General features: G+C 48.1%; 1 protein-coding gene across 3 annotated transcripts in view; it reads left to right on the top strand.

Annotated features, from left to right (window-relative positions):
• Window positions 1–14,274, top strand: part of DDX6 (DEAD-box helicase 6) — a 322,102-nt gene that overhangs the window by 98,990 nt on the left and 208,838 nt on the right. The gene's annotated exons all lie outside the window — the stretch shown is intronic.

Here is a 14,274-nt window from a genome sequence, read left to right as displayed (position 1 = left end):
CAGAACCATTGTTGCTCATACCCTATGGTACCCAGGTTCTGAGGAACACAGGGTTACCTTATTGATGCTAGACACTTTCTCTATCAAGAGCAGGGATTTAGAAAAGTTTCCATCTTGAAACACAACAATGGAACTTAAGATTTACTTTGGAAGTGTCTGCATGTCCTCTCCTAATGACTAAATGGAGGTATGAAAGGTGTCACTGAAAGGTACAAAAACTGAAGAGTTGGTAATGTAAGTTGGATCAAAAGTCTGAAGTAACTCAAAGACCTGGTCCCCTCCCTTTTCTTACGTAGCTTGGCAGTCTTTGGGCCGTTTTTATGAATTACACTTGCTGTGTTGTAGAGATCTTTTGTCATCCGGGGGTGAACCGTGAAATCTTAGTTGCTCAGTGCCATGCTTCTCTGGCAGAAGGGTTCTGGCTCCCTTGCTAACCAGTTTGCTATGCAGAAATGAGATTTCAAGTGACTTGTTCACCAATTGTTGACTGTGGAAGAGTCCAAGGCAACCTAGCATTACGACATGGAAACTTGAGTGACTAGATATATACATCTGAGACATTTAAAATTAACTTGAACACAGTAAAGATTTAGGCATATTAAGTGGAAAATAACAGTAATTAACCTTTGGTATCTGCCAGTGGTCTTTGGCAAGGCCGAGGATATTTTTGGGCTTCTCAATTTAAGACCGGCTGAAGAATTGTTTCTCTGGTTTATTTTTAAATCTGTTTATTCAACTTATTTCAAAACAAGATACAAAATTAGCAGTACATAGCATATACATAATAGAATATCCAGCTTCCCTTCGCTTGTTTTTCTTAATGTATGTGCGTTTCACTGTACATCACAGCTGTATTTTAATGTACTGACATTAAACTTTATATAACTAACATTAGGCATGATGGTTGTTATTTTTGCTTATGAGTGTTGGTGTCCGATATAATAAGAGCATACAACTATACAGGAACTAAGATCTTCGTATCTATGTGTGCATTTTAGTGTGGATAAATATCCGTAGCAAGGAGTGGCTGGTGGTTAGATAAATTATAGACTCAGCTTGCTAATGCGATTGATTGGCTCTGCTATTAACTAATTCTGTTGCTATGGTTAATTTTTGACTCATGGGGGGTACTTATCGTCTCTGGATTCGATTTGGACTACAAAAAGGTCCCAACTTTCAATCCCTCCTTGTATCTGACCTTATGTTGCAAGTGTCGTAATGTTTGTGACTCAGCCAATGCATAGTTGTGTAGATCTCTCAACCAGAGTGAGTGGGATGGGGCGCTTGGGGCCTTCCAGTGTGTGGCTATCAGACGTTTGTATGTCACGAAGGCTAGGTCCACAAATTTGTGAGTATGTTTGTCGCATTTTGTGCGGTGACATATTTAGCAAGCAGGATTCTGGGGTAGAGGTCAGCAATTGGTCTATCACTTCTGCAGTTGTGTCAACGACACGGATCCAGCCAGTATAAATCGCATGACACTCCCAGACCATATGATAGAAAGATGCTGCAGTGGTAGCACATCTTGGACATGTTGGGTTAGCGCCTGAGTATTATGAATACGGGCAGGGGAGAGATGCTTGATGCACGTAGTTAAATTGTGTACCGGAGTCTGGAGTTGCGAGACTCGGTCTTGACTGATTTAAGGGCTATTTCCCAGGATTTGTCGGTGTGGGGAGGACAGTGTCCTAGCTGAGTTTGACCGGGGTTAGGGCCTTGCAGCGGTGTATATTTTGGCAACCACGCCTTTTGACTCGCCCATAGAAAGTATTTCAGTGAGTAGAAGGGATTCGTTCGGTTCGTTGACCGCAGCCCCATAGATTGCGTGGGAGATTAGTAATGGCGCTGAATGTCAGGAAAGCTCCCGAGCGCATCACCCCCGCGGATACCAGATCTACGAACTTGACTGCGCTAGAGCCAGTGTAGAGGTCACCTGTGTTTAGAGTGTTAACTGCCCGTAGATCGTGGTGGGAAGATGGAGCATTTATCCCCGGGAACTGTGGCCGTGGGAGTAGAGGGGAGTAGGGAAGGGAGTGCGATTTACCCTGCACGTATCTCTTCCAGCAGTGTCTAGCCGTGTCCAATAAGGGTGAGTTGTTTGGTGGATAAGCGGGCCCGCTAGTAAACTAGTCAGTCATTTTTGGGGTTGTGGAAGCTGATATTGCTGTAGGCTCTGCATTGTGTGGGTCGACGAGCCATTTAGTGACCCATTGAAGTTGGGCAGCTGCGTAATATAGTTCGAGATTTGTCATGCCCAGGCCTCCCTCTGCTTGTGGATATTGTGTAGTAGTTAGGGCTACTCTGCGTCTATCTCTGCCCCAAAGCAGGTCAGTCAATAGGGAATGCACTTTGTGGAAGAATGAGCGAGGCAGAATCACCAGGAGTGCGGTAAAATAGTATAAGAATCTTGGTAATAACATCTTGACTATGGCTGTCCGGCCCATTGGGGATAAAGGCAAGGAACTCCAAAAAATCAAGGAGCCACGGGTGGAGCAAAGCAGTCTGTTACCTTCCCTTAAGTCTGACATAGAGTGATACACCTGTACACCCAAATATTTGAAGGTCTGGTGTGTCCATGGTAGTTGTATGGGGAGAGACGCTCTGTTCAGTGGACAGACAGGTAAGCGGGAAGATACAAGACTTGGACCAATTCACATGTAAGCCGGAGACGAGAGCAAACGTGTTCAGTATACGCATTACCTCAGTAAGGGAGGCGGTGTGGTTGCGCAGATATATCAGAGCATCATCTGTGTATAGGGATATTATGTGGTATGTTTCAAATTCACGTATGCCCCATCTATGTGTGCAGTCTCTAAGCTTAACTGCAAGTGGCTCCATAGCTATTGTAAACAATAATGGGGCGAGCAGACAGCCTTGTCTGGTTCCCCTGCCTATAGGGAAGGCCTCCGAGATTATCTGACCGGTCTTAACGCGGGCTGTAGGTTCGGAGTATAACGTAGCAATCCAGTTAATGAAGCCATTCTGGAATCCGAATGCTTTGAGGGTGCCGAATAAATATTCCCAACCAAGCGTATCGAACGCTGTAGGAAGTTGGCTCTGTATGCACTATTGCAAAGTAAGGAATAGTATGCACAGAGTTCAAGGGTTCCCCTTAGAGGTAAGATAGTGGCAAAAAGAGAATACTAATGCTCTATTTTGTGGTAGTGTGGTCGAGCAGTAGGCTTATCAAAGGAGTAGTGTTAAGCATTTGTTGTACACACAGACAATAAATGAGAAACACACTCAAAGACAATTCCAGGCCAATAGGTTTTTGTATAGAAAAATATCGTTCGATGGCATCTGTCGCTGTAGATACACATGGTATGCATGAGCTCGCCATCTGGTGTTGGGTCGGAGTGTTACAAGTTGTTTTTCTTCGAAGAAGTGTTTTCGAGTCACGGGACCGAGTGACTCCTCCTTCTGTGCTCATTGCGCATGGGCGTCGACTCCATCTTCGATTGTTTTCTTTCCGCCATCGGGTTCGGACGTGTTCCTGTCGCTCCGAGTTTCGGAACGGAAAGATAGCTGAAACCAGAAGATTTTCGACGGTATCGTTGCGATCCGGTTCGAGATAGACACATACGACGACTCGTTGAACATCGAAGCGCTTCGGTGCCCTTCGGGGTAGATTTCGGCACCCCGTCGGGTCCTAGTCGGCCCGACCGCGTGGAGAACAACGCCGATGGAACGGACCCCGTTTCGATTCTGCCCCGAATGCCACAACAAATATCCTTATACGGACCTACTCGGTCTGTAACCTGTGCCTGTCACCCGAGCACAGCGAAGAATCCTGTGAGGCCTGTCGGGCGTTCCGGTCCCGAAAAACTCTGCGCGACCGTCTAGCGAGAAGACTGCAGATGGCGTCCACGCCAAAGGAGCGTCGACAGTTCGAGACAGAAGAGGAACAGGAAGAATCCTTTTCCATCCAGGATTCAGACTCCGACAAGCTAGACTCTACAAAAACTGTGAGTAAGACGTCGAGATCAGAACTTAAAAAAGGAAAGAAGGCCCAGGGGACGCCACTGCCAACCGGCCATGGCTCCACCCAAATTCTCGGTGACCAACAATCGGCACCGAAAAAGGCCCATTCAGTGTCGATCGTCCGACTTCAGTCGAGACACCGGCACGCAGCCTCCTCGGGACCGAGAGAGTGCTAAACAGAAGCATCGACACCGAGAGTTCGGTGTCGACACGGATCGACGCAGAGACAGTGGCGCCGAAGACCATAGAGGCCAAGAATTTTCGGCACAGAAAAAGAGGAAGGTTACCTCGGAGCCGAAAAAACAATCAACAGGGTTTTCGGAGCCAAAAAAAGCAACATCAGACCCTGTTTCAGGCTCCTATACTGAAGAGCATTCTATGTCTTCACAAATGAAGAAACATAGATTTGAACAAGAACTGCAATCCACTGACGTGGATCACACGCAAAAGCGTATCTTTATTCAGCAGGGGACTGGGAAGATCAGTACCCTTCCACCTGTCAAACGAAAGAGAACGCTTCAGTTTACTCCTCAGCAACAAACAGCACAAAAGGTAACACCTCCTCCCTCGCCTCCACCTGTAACTCCGGCTTCGCCAACTTACACCCCGTCACATTCGCCAGCTCACACCGCCATGAGCCACGATGACCAAGATCAGGATGCGTGGGACTTGTACGACGCACCAGTGTCTGATAACAGCCCAGACACATACCCAACTAGGCCATCACCACCGGAAGACAGCACAGCCTACTCACAAGTGGTGGCTAGAGCAGCACTATTCCATAATGTGGAACTACACTCGGAACAAGTAGAGGATGATTTTTTATTTAACACCCTCTCTTCAACCCACAGCTCCTACCAAAGCCTGCCGATGCTCCCAGGCATGCTACGCCATGCAAAGGACATTTTCAAGGAGCCAGTTAAAAGTAGTGCAGGGACTCCTAGGGTGGACAAAAAGTATAAGGCGCCTCCTACGGACCCTGTATTCATCACCTCTCAGCTGCCACCAGATTCTGTGGTGGTAGGGGCTGCCAGAAAACGGGCAAATTCACACACTTCTGGGGATGCACCTCCCCCAGATAAAGAAAGCAGGAAGTTCGATGCAGCCGGGAAGAGGGTTGCTGTCCAAGCAGCAAACCAGTGGCGCATCGCAAATTCACAAGCGCTGCTAGCGCGATACGACAGAGCCCACTGGGATGAGATGCAGCATCTCATTGAACATCTCCCAAAAGATCTACAAAAAAGAGCAAAACAGGTTGTTGAGGAGGGTCAAAACATTTCCAACAATCAAATACGCTCCTCCATGGATGCAGCAGACACGGCCGCAAGGACCATTAATACGTCGGTTACCATCCGTAGGCACGCATGGCTCAGAACGTCTGGATTCAAGCCAGAAATTCAGCAGGCAGTGCTTAACATGCCAGTAAACGAAAAACTTCTGTTCGGTCCGGAGGTCGACACAGCCATAGAAAAGCTCAAAAGACACTGACACTGCCAAGGCCATGGGCGCACTCTACTCCCCGCAGAGCAGAGGATCTTATAACACCTTCCGCAAAACAGCTTTTAGAGGAGGGTTTCGGGGTCAGGCCACACAAGCTAGCACCTCACAGTCCGCACCGCCCACCTACCAGGGACAGTACAGGGGAGGTTTTCGGGGCCAGTATAGAGGGGGGCAATTCCCTAGGAATAGAGGAAGATTTCAAAGCCCCAAAACCACTACCACAAGCAGTGACTCACACGTCACTCACCCCTCCCACACCCCTCCCACACAACACCAGTGGGGGGGGAGGATACGTCAATATTACGAAGCATGGGACAAAATAACTACAGACACATGGGTCCTAGCAATTATCCAACATGGTTATTGCATAGAATTCATGCAATTCCCTCCAGACATACCACCAAAATCACAAAATTTATCGAAATACCATTCACAGCTTCTAGAGATAGAAGTTCAAGCACTACTGCAAAAAAATGCAATAGAATTGGTACCAAGCACACAAATAAACACAGGAGTTTATTCACTGTACTTCTTGATACCAAAAAAGGACGAAACACTGAGACCAATTCTAGACCTCAGGGTAGTAAACACATTCATCAAATCAGACCACTTTCACATGGTCACACTACAAGAAGTGTTACCATTGCTCAAAAAACACGACTACATGACAACCCTAGACCTCAAGGACGCATATTTCCATATACCAATACATCAATCACACAGGAAATATCTAAGGTTTGTATTCAAAGGAATACATTACCAATTCAAAGTATTGCCTTTTGGTTTAACAACCGCTCCAAGAGTATTCACAAAATGCCTAGCAGTAGTCGCTGCACACATCAGAAGGCAGCAAATACATGTGTTCCCGTATCTAGACGACTGGCTAATCAAAACCAGTTCGCTCACACAATGCTCAAACCACACATCAAGTCATACAAACCCTCTACAAACTAGGGTTCACCGTCAACTTTGCAAAATCAAACATTCTGCCAAGCAAAGTACAGCAATATCTAGGAGCCATAATAGACACGACAAAAGGAGTAGCAACGCCAACTCCACAAAGGATCCACAATTTCAACAGGGTCATTCAACACATGTCTCCAAACCAAACAATACAAGCAAGAACAATACTACAGCTCCTAGGCATGATGTCCTCATGCATAGCCATTGTCCCAAACGCAAGACTGCACATGAGGCCCTTACAACAGTGCCTAGCCTCACAGTGGTCTCAAGCACAGGGTCACCTTCTAGATCTGGTGTTGCTAGACCGCCAAACTTACCTCTCGCTTCTATGGTGGAACAGTATAAATTTAAACATAGGGCGGCCTTTCCAAGACCCAGTGCCACAGTACGTAATAACAGATGCTTCCATGACAGGGTGGGGAGCACATCTCAATCAACATAAGAGGACAATGGAACATACATCAAACAAAACTGCATATAAATCATCTAGAATTATTAGCAGTTTTTCAAGCACTAAAAGCTTTCCAACCAATCATAACCCACAAATACATCCTTGTCAAAACAGACAACATGACAACGATGTATTATCTAAACAAACAAGGAGGAACACATTCAACGCAGTTAAGCTTGTTAGCTCAAAAAATATGGAAGTGGGCAATCCACCATCAAATTGGTCTAATAGCACAGTTTATGCCGGGGATCCAGAATCAGCTGGCAGACAATCTCTCTCGATCACCAGCAAGTCCACGAATGGGAAATCCACCCACAGATTCTGAACACCTACTTCACACTCTGGGGAACACCTCAAATAGACTTATTTGCAACAAAAGAGAACGCAAAATGCCAAAACTTCGCGTCCAGATACCCACACAAGCAATCCCAAGGCAATGCCCTATGGATGAACTGGTCAGGAATATTTGCTTACGCTTTTCCTCCTCTCCCTCTCCTTCCTTACCTAGTAAACAAATTGAGTCAAAACAAACTCAAACTCATTTTAATAGCACCAACGTGGGCAAGACAACCCTGGTACACAACACTGCTAGATCTGTCTGTAGTACCACACATCAAACTGCCCAACAAACCAGATCTGTTAACGCAACACAACCAACAGATCAGACACCCGGACCCAGCATCGCTGAATCTAGCAATCTGGCTCCTGAAATCCTAGAATTCGGACACTTACAACTTAGCCAAGAGTGTATGGAAGTCATAAAGCAGGCCAGAAGGCCATCCACTAGACACTGCTACGCAAGTAAGTGGAAAAGATTTGTTTGGTACTGCCATCATCAGATACAACCACTAGACGCAACTCCAAAACATATAGTAAATTACTTGCTCCATTTACAAAAAGCAAAGCTAGCCTTCTCTTCTATTAAAATACACCTTGCAGCAATATCTGCATACCTGCAAACTACATATTCAACTTCCTTGTATAGGATACCAGTTATCAAAGCATTCATAGAAGGGCTTAAAAGAATTATACCACCAAGAACACCACCTGTTCCTTCATGGAACCTAAACGTGGTTCTAACAAGACTCATGGGCCCACCTTTCGAACCCATGCACTCTTGCGGAATACAATTCCTAACCTGGAAAGTTGCCTTTCTCATCGCCATTACATCTCTAAGAAGAGTAAGTGAAATTCAAGCGTTCACAACACAAGAGCCTTTTATACAAATACATAAAAATAAGGTCGTCCTACGACCTAATCCAAAATTTTTACCCAAAGTTATTTCACCATTCCATCTAAATCAAACGGTAGAACTACCAGTTTTTTTCCCACAGCCAGATTCTGTGGCTGAAAGAGCACTACATACATTAGATGTCAAAAGAGCATTAATGTACTACATTGACAGAACAAAAAACATCAGAAAAACTAAACAGCTATTTATTGCATTCCAAAAACCTCATGCAGGTAACCCAATATCAAAACAAGGTATAGCCAGATGGATAGTTAAATGCATCCAAATCTGCTACCTTAAAGCAAAAAGACAACTGCCCATTACTCCCAGGGCACATTCAACAAGGAAAAAAGGTGCTTCAATGGCCTTTTTAGGAAACATCCCAATGCAGGAAATATGTAAGGCAGCCACTTGGTCTACGCCTCACACATTCACCAAACACTACTGTATAGATGTGCTATCCGCACAACAAGCTACAGTAGGTCAAGCTGTATTAAGAACTCTATTTCAGACAACTTCTACTCCTACAGGCTAAACCACCGCTTATGGGGAACTAACTGCTTACTAGTCTATGCATACCATGTGTATCTACAGCGACAGATGCCATCGAACTGAAAATGTCACTTACCCAGTGTACATCTGTTCGTGGCATCAGTCGCTGAGATTCACATGGACCCACCCACCTCCCCGGAAGCCTGTAGCAGTTCAGAAGTTACCTTCAATTTTGTACATTTGTATATATATTATTTAATCCTTTAATAGGTACATACTTACATTTTTCATTGCGCGGGCACTATTACTATAGTACAACTCCTACCTCACCCTCTGCGGGGAAAACAATCGAAGATGGAGTCGACGCCCATGCGCAATGAGCACAGAAGGAGGAGTCACTCGGTCCCGTGACTCAAACACTTCTTCGAAGAAAAACAACTTGTAACACTCCGACCCAACACCAGATGGCGAGCTCATGCATACCATGTGAATCTCAGCGACTGATGCCACGAACAGATGTACACTGGGTAAGTGACATTTTCATTTTCTTGCAGGTAGGTACTTTAGGAACTTTGAATTAGCAAAATCGCATATACAGTTTTCACACAAATGACATATAGCTATTTAAAAAGTAGACACTGCAATTTTCAACAGTTCCTGGGGGGAGTAAGAGTTTTTTAGTTTTTACAGGTAAGTAAACCACCTACGGGGTTCAAGTTTGGGTCCAAGGTAGCCCACCGTTGGGGGTTTAGAGCAACCCCAAAGTTACCACACCAGCCGCTCGGGCCGGTCGGGTGCAGAGGTCAAAGTGGTGCCCAAAATGCATAGGCTTCAATGGAGAAGGGGGTGCCGCGGTTCCAGTCTGCCAGCAGGTAAGTACTCGCGTCTTCGGAGGGCAGACCAGGGGGTTTTGTAGGGCACCGGGGGGGGACACAAGTCCACACAGAGTACACCCTCAGCGGCACGGGGGCGGCCGGGTGCAGTGTGCAAACAAGTGTTGGGTTGGTAATAGAAATCAATGGGAGACCAAGGGGTCTCTTCAGTGATGGAGGCAGGCAAAGGGGGGGGTGGTGGGGGGGGGGGGCTCCTCGGGTAGCCACCACCTGGGCAAAGGAGAGGGCTACCTGGGGGTCGCTCCTGCACTGGAGGTCGGATCCTTCAGGTCCTGGGGGCTGCGGGTGCAGAGTCTTTACCAGGCGTTTGGTCTTTGAAGCAGGCAGTCGCAGTCAGGGGGAGCCTCTGGATTCCCTCTGCAGGCGTTGCTGTGGTGGGGCCCGGGGGGGGGGGGGGGGGCAACTCTGGCTACTCGCAGTCGCCAGGGAGTCCTCCCTGAAGTGATTGTTCTCCACAAGTCGAGCCGGTGGCGTACAAGTCGAGCCGGTGGCGTCTGGTGCAGAGTGTCAAGTCTCACGCTTCCAGCGGGCAACTCAAGTTGCTTCTTTGTTTCAAAGTTGCAGTCTTTGGTGAACAGGGCCGCTGTCCTCAGGAGTTCTTGGTCCTTCTAGATGCAGGGCAGTCCTCTGAGGCTTCAGAGGTCGCTGGTCCCTGGGGAGAGCGTCGCTGGAGCAGTGTCTTTAGAAGTGGGGAGACAGGCTGGTAGAGCTGGGGCCAAAGCAGTTGGTGTCTCCGTCTTCTCTGCAGGGTTTTTCAGCTTAGCAGTCTTCTTAGGTTGCAGGAATCTGATTTCCTAAGTTCGGGGGGGGGGGGGTGCTTAAATACTAAATTTAAGGGCGTGTTTAGGTCTGGGGGGTTAGTAGCCAATGGCTACTATCCCGGAGGGTGGCTACACCCTCTTTGTGCCTCCTCCCTGAGGTAAGGGGGGCACATCCCTATCCCTATTGGGGGAATCCTCCATCTGCAAGACTGAGGATTTCTAAAAGTCAGTCACCTCAGCCCAGGACACCTTAGGGGCTGTCCTGACTGGCCAGTGACTCCTCCTTGTTTTTCTCATTATCTCCTCCGGCCTTGCCGCCAAAGGTGAGGCTGTGGCCGGAGGGGGCAGGCAACTCCACTAGCTGGAGTGCCCTGGGGTGCTGTAACAAAGGGGGAGAGCCTTTGAGGCTCACCGCCAGGTGTTGCAGCTCCTGCAAGGGGGAGGTGATAAGCATCTCCACCCAGTACAGGCTTTGTTACTAGCCACAGTGACAAAGGCACTCTTCCCCATGTGGCCAGCAACATGTCTGGTGTGTGGCAGGCTGCTAGAACTAGTCAGCCTACACGGGTAGTCGGTTAAGGTTTCAGGGGGCACCTCTAAGGTGCCCTCTGGGGTGTATGTTACAATAAAATGTACACTGGCATCAGTGTGCATTTATTGTGCTGAGAAGTTTGATACCAAACTTCAGTTTTCAGTGTAGCCATTATGGTGCTGTGGAGTTCGTGCATGACACTCCCATATACTCTTATGGCTACCCTGCACTTAACAATGTCTAAGGTTTTGCTTAGACACTGTAGGGGCACAGTGCTCAGGCACTGGTGCCCTCACCTATGGTATAGTGCACCCTGCCTTGGGGCTGTAAGGCCTGCTAGAGGGATGACTTATCTATGCTGCATAGGCAGTTTGAGGTTGGCATGGCACCCTGAGGGGAGTGCCATGTCGACTTACTCGTTTTGTCCTCACCAGCACACACAAGCTGGCAAGCAGTGTGTCTGTGCTGAGTGACGGGTCCCCAGGGTGGCATAAGATATGCTGCATCCCTTAGAGACCTTTCCTGGCATCAGGGCCCTTGGTACCAGGGGTACCAGTTACAGGGGACTTACCTGGATGCCAGGGTGTGCCAATTGTGGAAACAAAAGTACAGGTTGGGGAAAGAACACTGGTGCTGGGGCCTGGTTAGCAGGCCTCGGCACACTTTCAAATCAAAACTTAGCATCAGCAAAGGCAAAAAGTCAAGGGGTAACCATGCCAAGGAGGCATTTCCTTACATGCAGGACATAATATACGGGACCCCGGGGGCTATCCAAATGGTCGTGCCTCTGGCATATGTTGAGGAGGTGGTCCTGTATAATTGGCCCCTCCATTTCGTTTTGGTGTGTCAACAAGGACTCGTCTAGGTGTTTCTTGTAGCATGGCTATATGTATCTGGTGTCTTCTGAGGTATGCGTAGAGCCGTTGCCTTTTGCTTACAGATGCCATGCCCTTTACGTTCCATGTGAGAATTTTATATTGTGTGGTATGACGCTGATTCTGAGAAGCCATGGTGTTTAAGTAGGTTAATGTGGGAGGGCACCGCCTGTGGTTGCACGAGTCCGGTTATATTTGTGGTTTGGTGTATTTTTAACTCCCCTAGCCTGTTAGCTACTAGGTTGTGTGATCTGCCTTTTAGATTTACATTGTGCTATGACGCTCTACCATTAATGCATGTCAATACATATAACAAACGGCCGATGGAACTGCAACTATAACATGTCATACTTAGCAGCAGTCGCAGTTGTGGCAAAAACTTGTAGGTTCCAGGACTTGTCATCCTGGCATAACGGTCCATATGGAGCGGGGGGTGATCCGTGACCGCAGGAGTTTAAATGACTTGTTCCCGGCCTATACTGCGTGTTCTGATGTCTTTGCCGGGCGGCAGCGAGCTGCGCAGACCAGTCAAGAGTAATAATCATGTGGCAGCAGACTGTAAAAATATCCAAATGAGGGCGGTGGGTAGGTCGCCCTCCTTTTTTTACAGGGACGGAGATTTAACAAATGTCGTCTGCTGATCGTGGAGTGAGGTTGGTATCAAACTTCTCAGAATAATAAACCCACACTGATGCCAGTGTTGGATTTATTAAGAAATGCACACAGAGGGCATCTTAGAGATGCCCCTGTATTTTACCCAATTGTTCAGTGCAGGACTGACTGCTCTGTGCCAGCCTGCTGCTGAGAGACTAGTTTCTGACCCCATGCGGTGAGAGCCTTTGTGCTCTCTGAGGACAAACAAAGCCTGCTCTGGGTGGAGGTGCTTCACACCTCCCCTCCCCCTCCCCCCCCCCCAAATGCAGGAACTGTAACACCTAGCAGTGAGCTTCAAAGGCTCAAGCTTCGTGTTACAATGCCCCAGGGCACTCCAGCTAGTGGAGATGCCCGCCCCCTGGACCCAGCCCCCACTTTTGGCGGCAAGTCCAGGAGAGATAATGAGAAAAACAAGGAGTCACTGACCAGTCAGGACAGCCCCTAAGGCAACCTGAGCTGAAGTGACTGACTTTTAGGAATCCTCCATCTTGCAGGATCCCCCCAATAGGGATAGGAATGTGACCCCCCTCCCCTTGGGAGGAGGCACAAAGAGGGTGTAGCCACCCTCAGGGCTAGTAGCCATTGGCTACTGCCCTCCCTGACCTAAACACACCCCATAATTCAGTATTTAGGGGCTCCCCAGAACCAAGGAACTCAGATTCCTGCAACCTAAGAGGACTGCTAAGCTGAAAAACCCTGCAGAGAAGACGGAGACACCAACTACTTTGGCCCCAGCTCTATCTGCCTGTCTCCCCACTTCTAAAGACACTGCTCCAGCGACGCTTTCCCCAGGACCAGCGACCTCTGAATCCTCAGAGGACTGCCCTGCTCTAGAAGGACCAAGAAACTCATGAGGACAGCGGCTCTGTTCACCCAAGACTGCAACTTTGTTTCAAAGAAGCAACTTCAAGACAACTGCTTTTCCTGCCGGAAGCGTGAGACTTGCTACTCTGCACCCGACGCCCCCGGCTCGACTTGTGGAGAAACAACACTTCAGGGAGGACTCCCCGGCGACTCCAAGACTGAGTAATCAAAGTTGTCCCCCCTGAGCCCCCACAGCGATGCCTGCAGAGGGAATCCCGAGGCTCCCCCTGACCGCAACTGCCTGACTCTCAGATCCCGACGCCTGGAAAAGACCCTGCACCTGCAGCCCCCAGGACCTGAAGGATCGGAACTCCAGTGCAGGAGTGACCCCCAGGAGGCCCTCTCCCTTGTCCAAGTGGTGCCAACCCCGAGGAGCCCCCCCTTGCCTGCCTGCATCGCTGAAGAGACCCCTTGGTCTCCCATTGAAACCTATTACAAACCTGACGCGTGTTTGCACACTGCACCCGGCCGCCCCCGTGCTGCTGTGGGTGTACTTTCTGTGCTAACTTGTGTCCCCCCGGTGCCCTACAAACCCCCCCTGGTCTGCCCTCCGAAGACGCGGGTACTTACCTGCTGGCAGACTGGAACCGGGGCACCTCCTTCTCCATTGAAGCCTTTGCGTTTTGGGCACCACTTTGAACTCTGCACCTGACCGGCCCTGAGCTGCTGGTGTGGTAACTTTGGGGTTGCTCTGAACCCCCAACGGTGGGCTACCTTGGACCCAAACTTGAACCCCGTAGGTGGTTTACTTACCTGCAAGAACTAACAATTACTTACCTCCCCTAGGAACTGTGAAAATTGCACTGTCTAGTTTTAAAATAGCTATGTGTTTTATTTGAAAAGTATATATGCTATGGTGATTATTCAAAGTTCCTAAAGTACTTACCTGCAATACCTTTCATGCAAAGTATTACATGTAGAATTTGAACCTGTGGTTCTTAAAATAAACTAAGAAAAGATACTTTTCTATACAAAAACCTATTGGCCTGGAATTGTCTGAGTGTGTGTTCCTCATTTATTGCCTGTGTGTATGTACAACAAATGCTTAACACTACTCCTTTGATAAGCCTACTGCTC

The sequence above is a fragment of the Pleurodeles waltl genome, chromosome 3_1 (assembly GCF_031143425.1).
Source record: "Pleurodeles waltl isolate 20211129_DDA chromosome 3_1, aPleWal1.hap1.20221129, whole genome shotgun sequence".
Taxonomy (NCBI): Eukaryota; Metazoa; Chordata; class Amphibia; order Caudata; family Salamandridae; genus Pleurodeles; species Pleurodeles waltl.
This window is presented reverse-complemented; position numbering and strand designations above follow the sequence as displayed.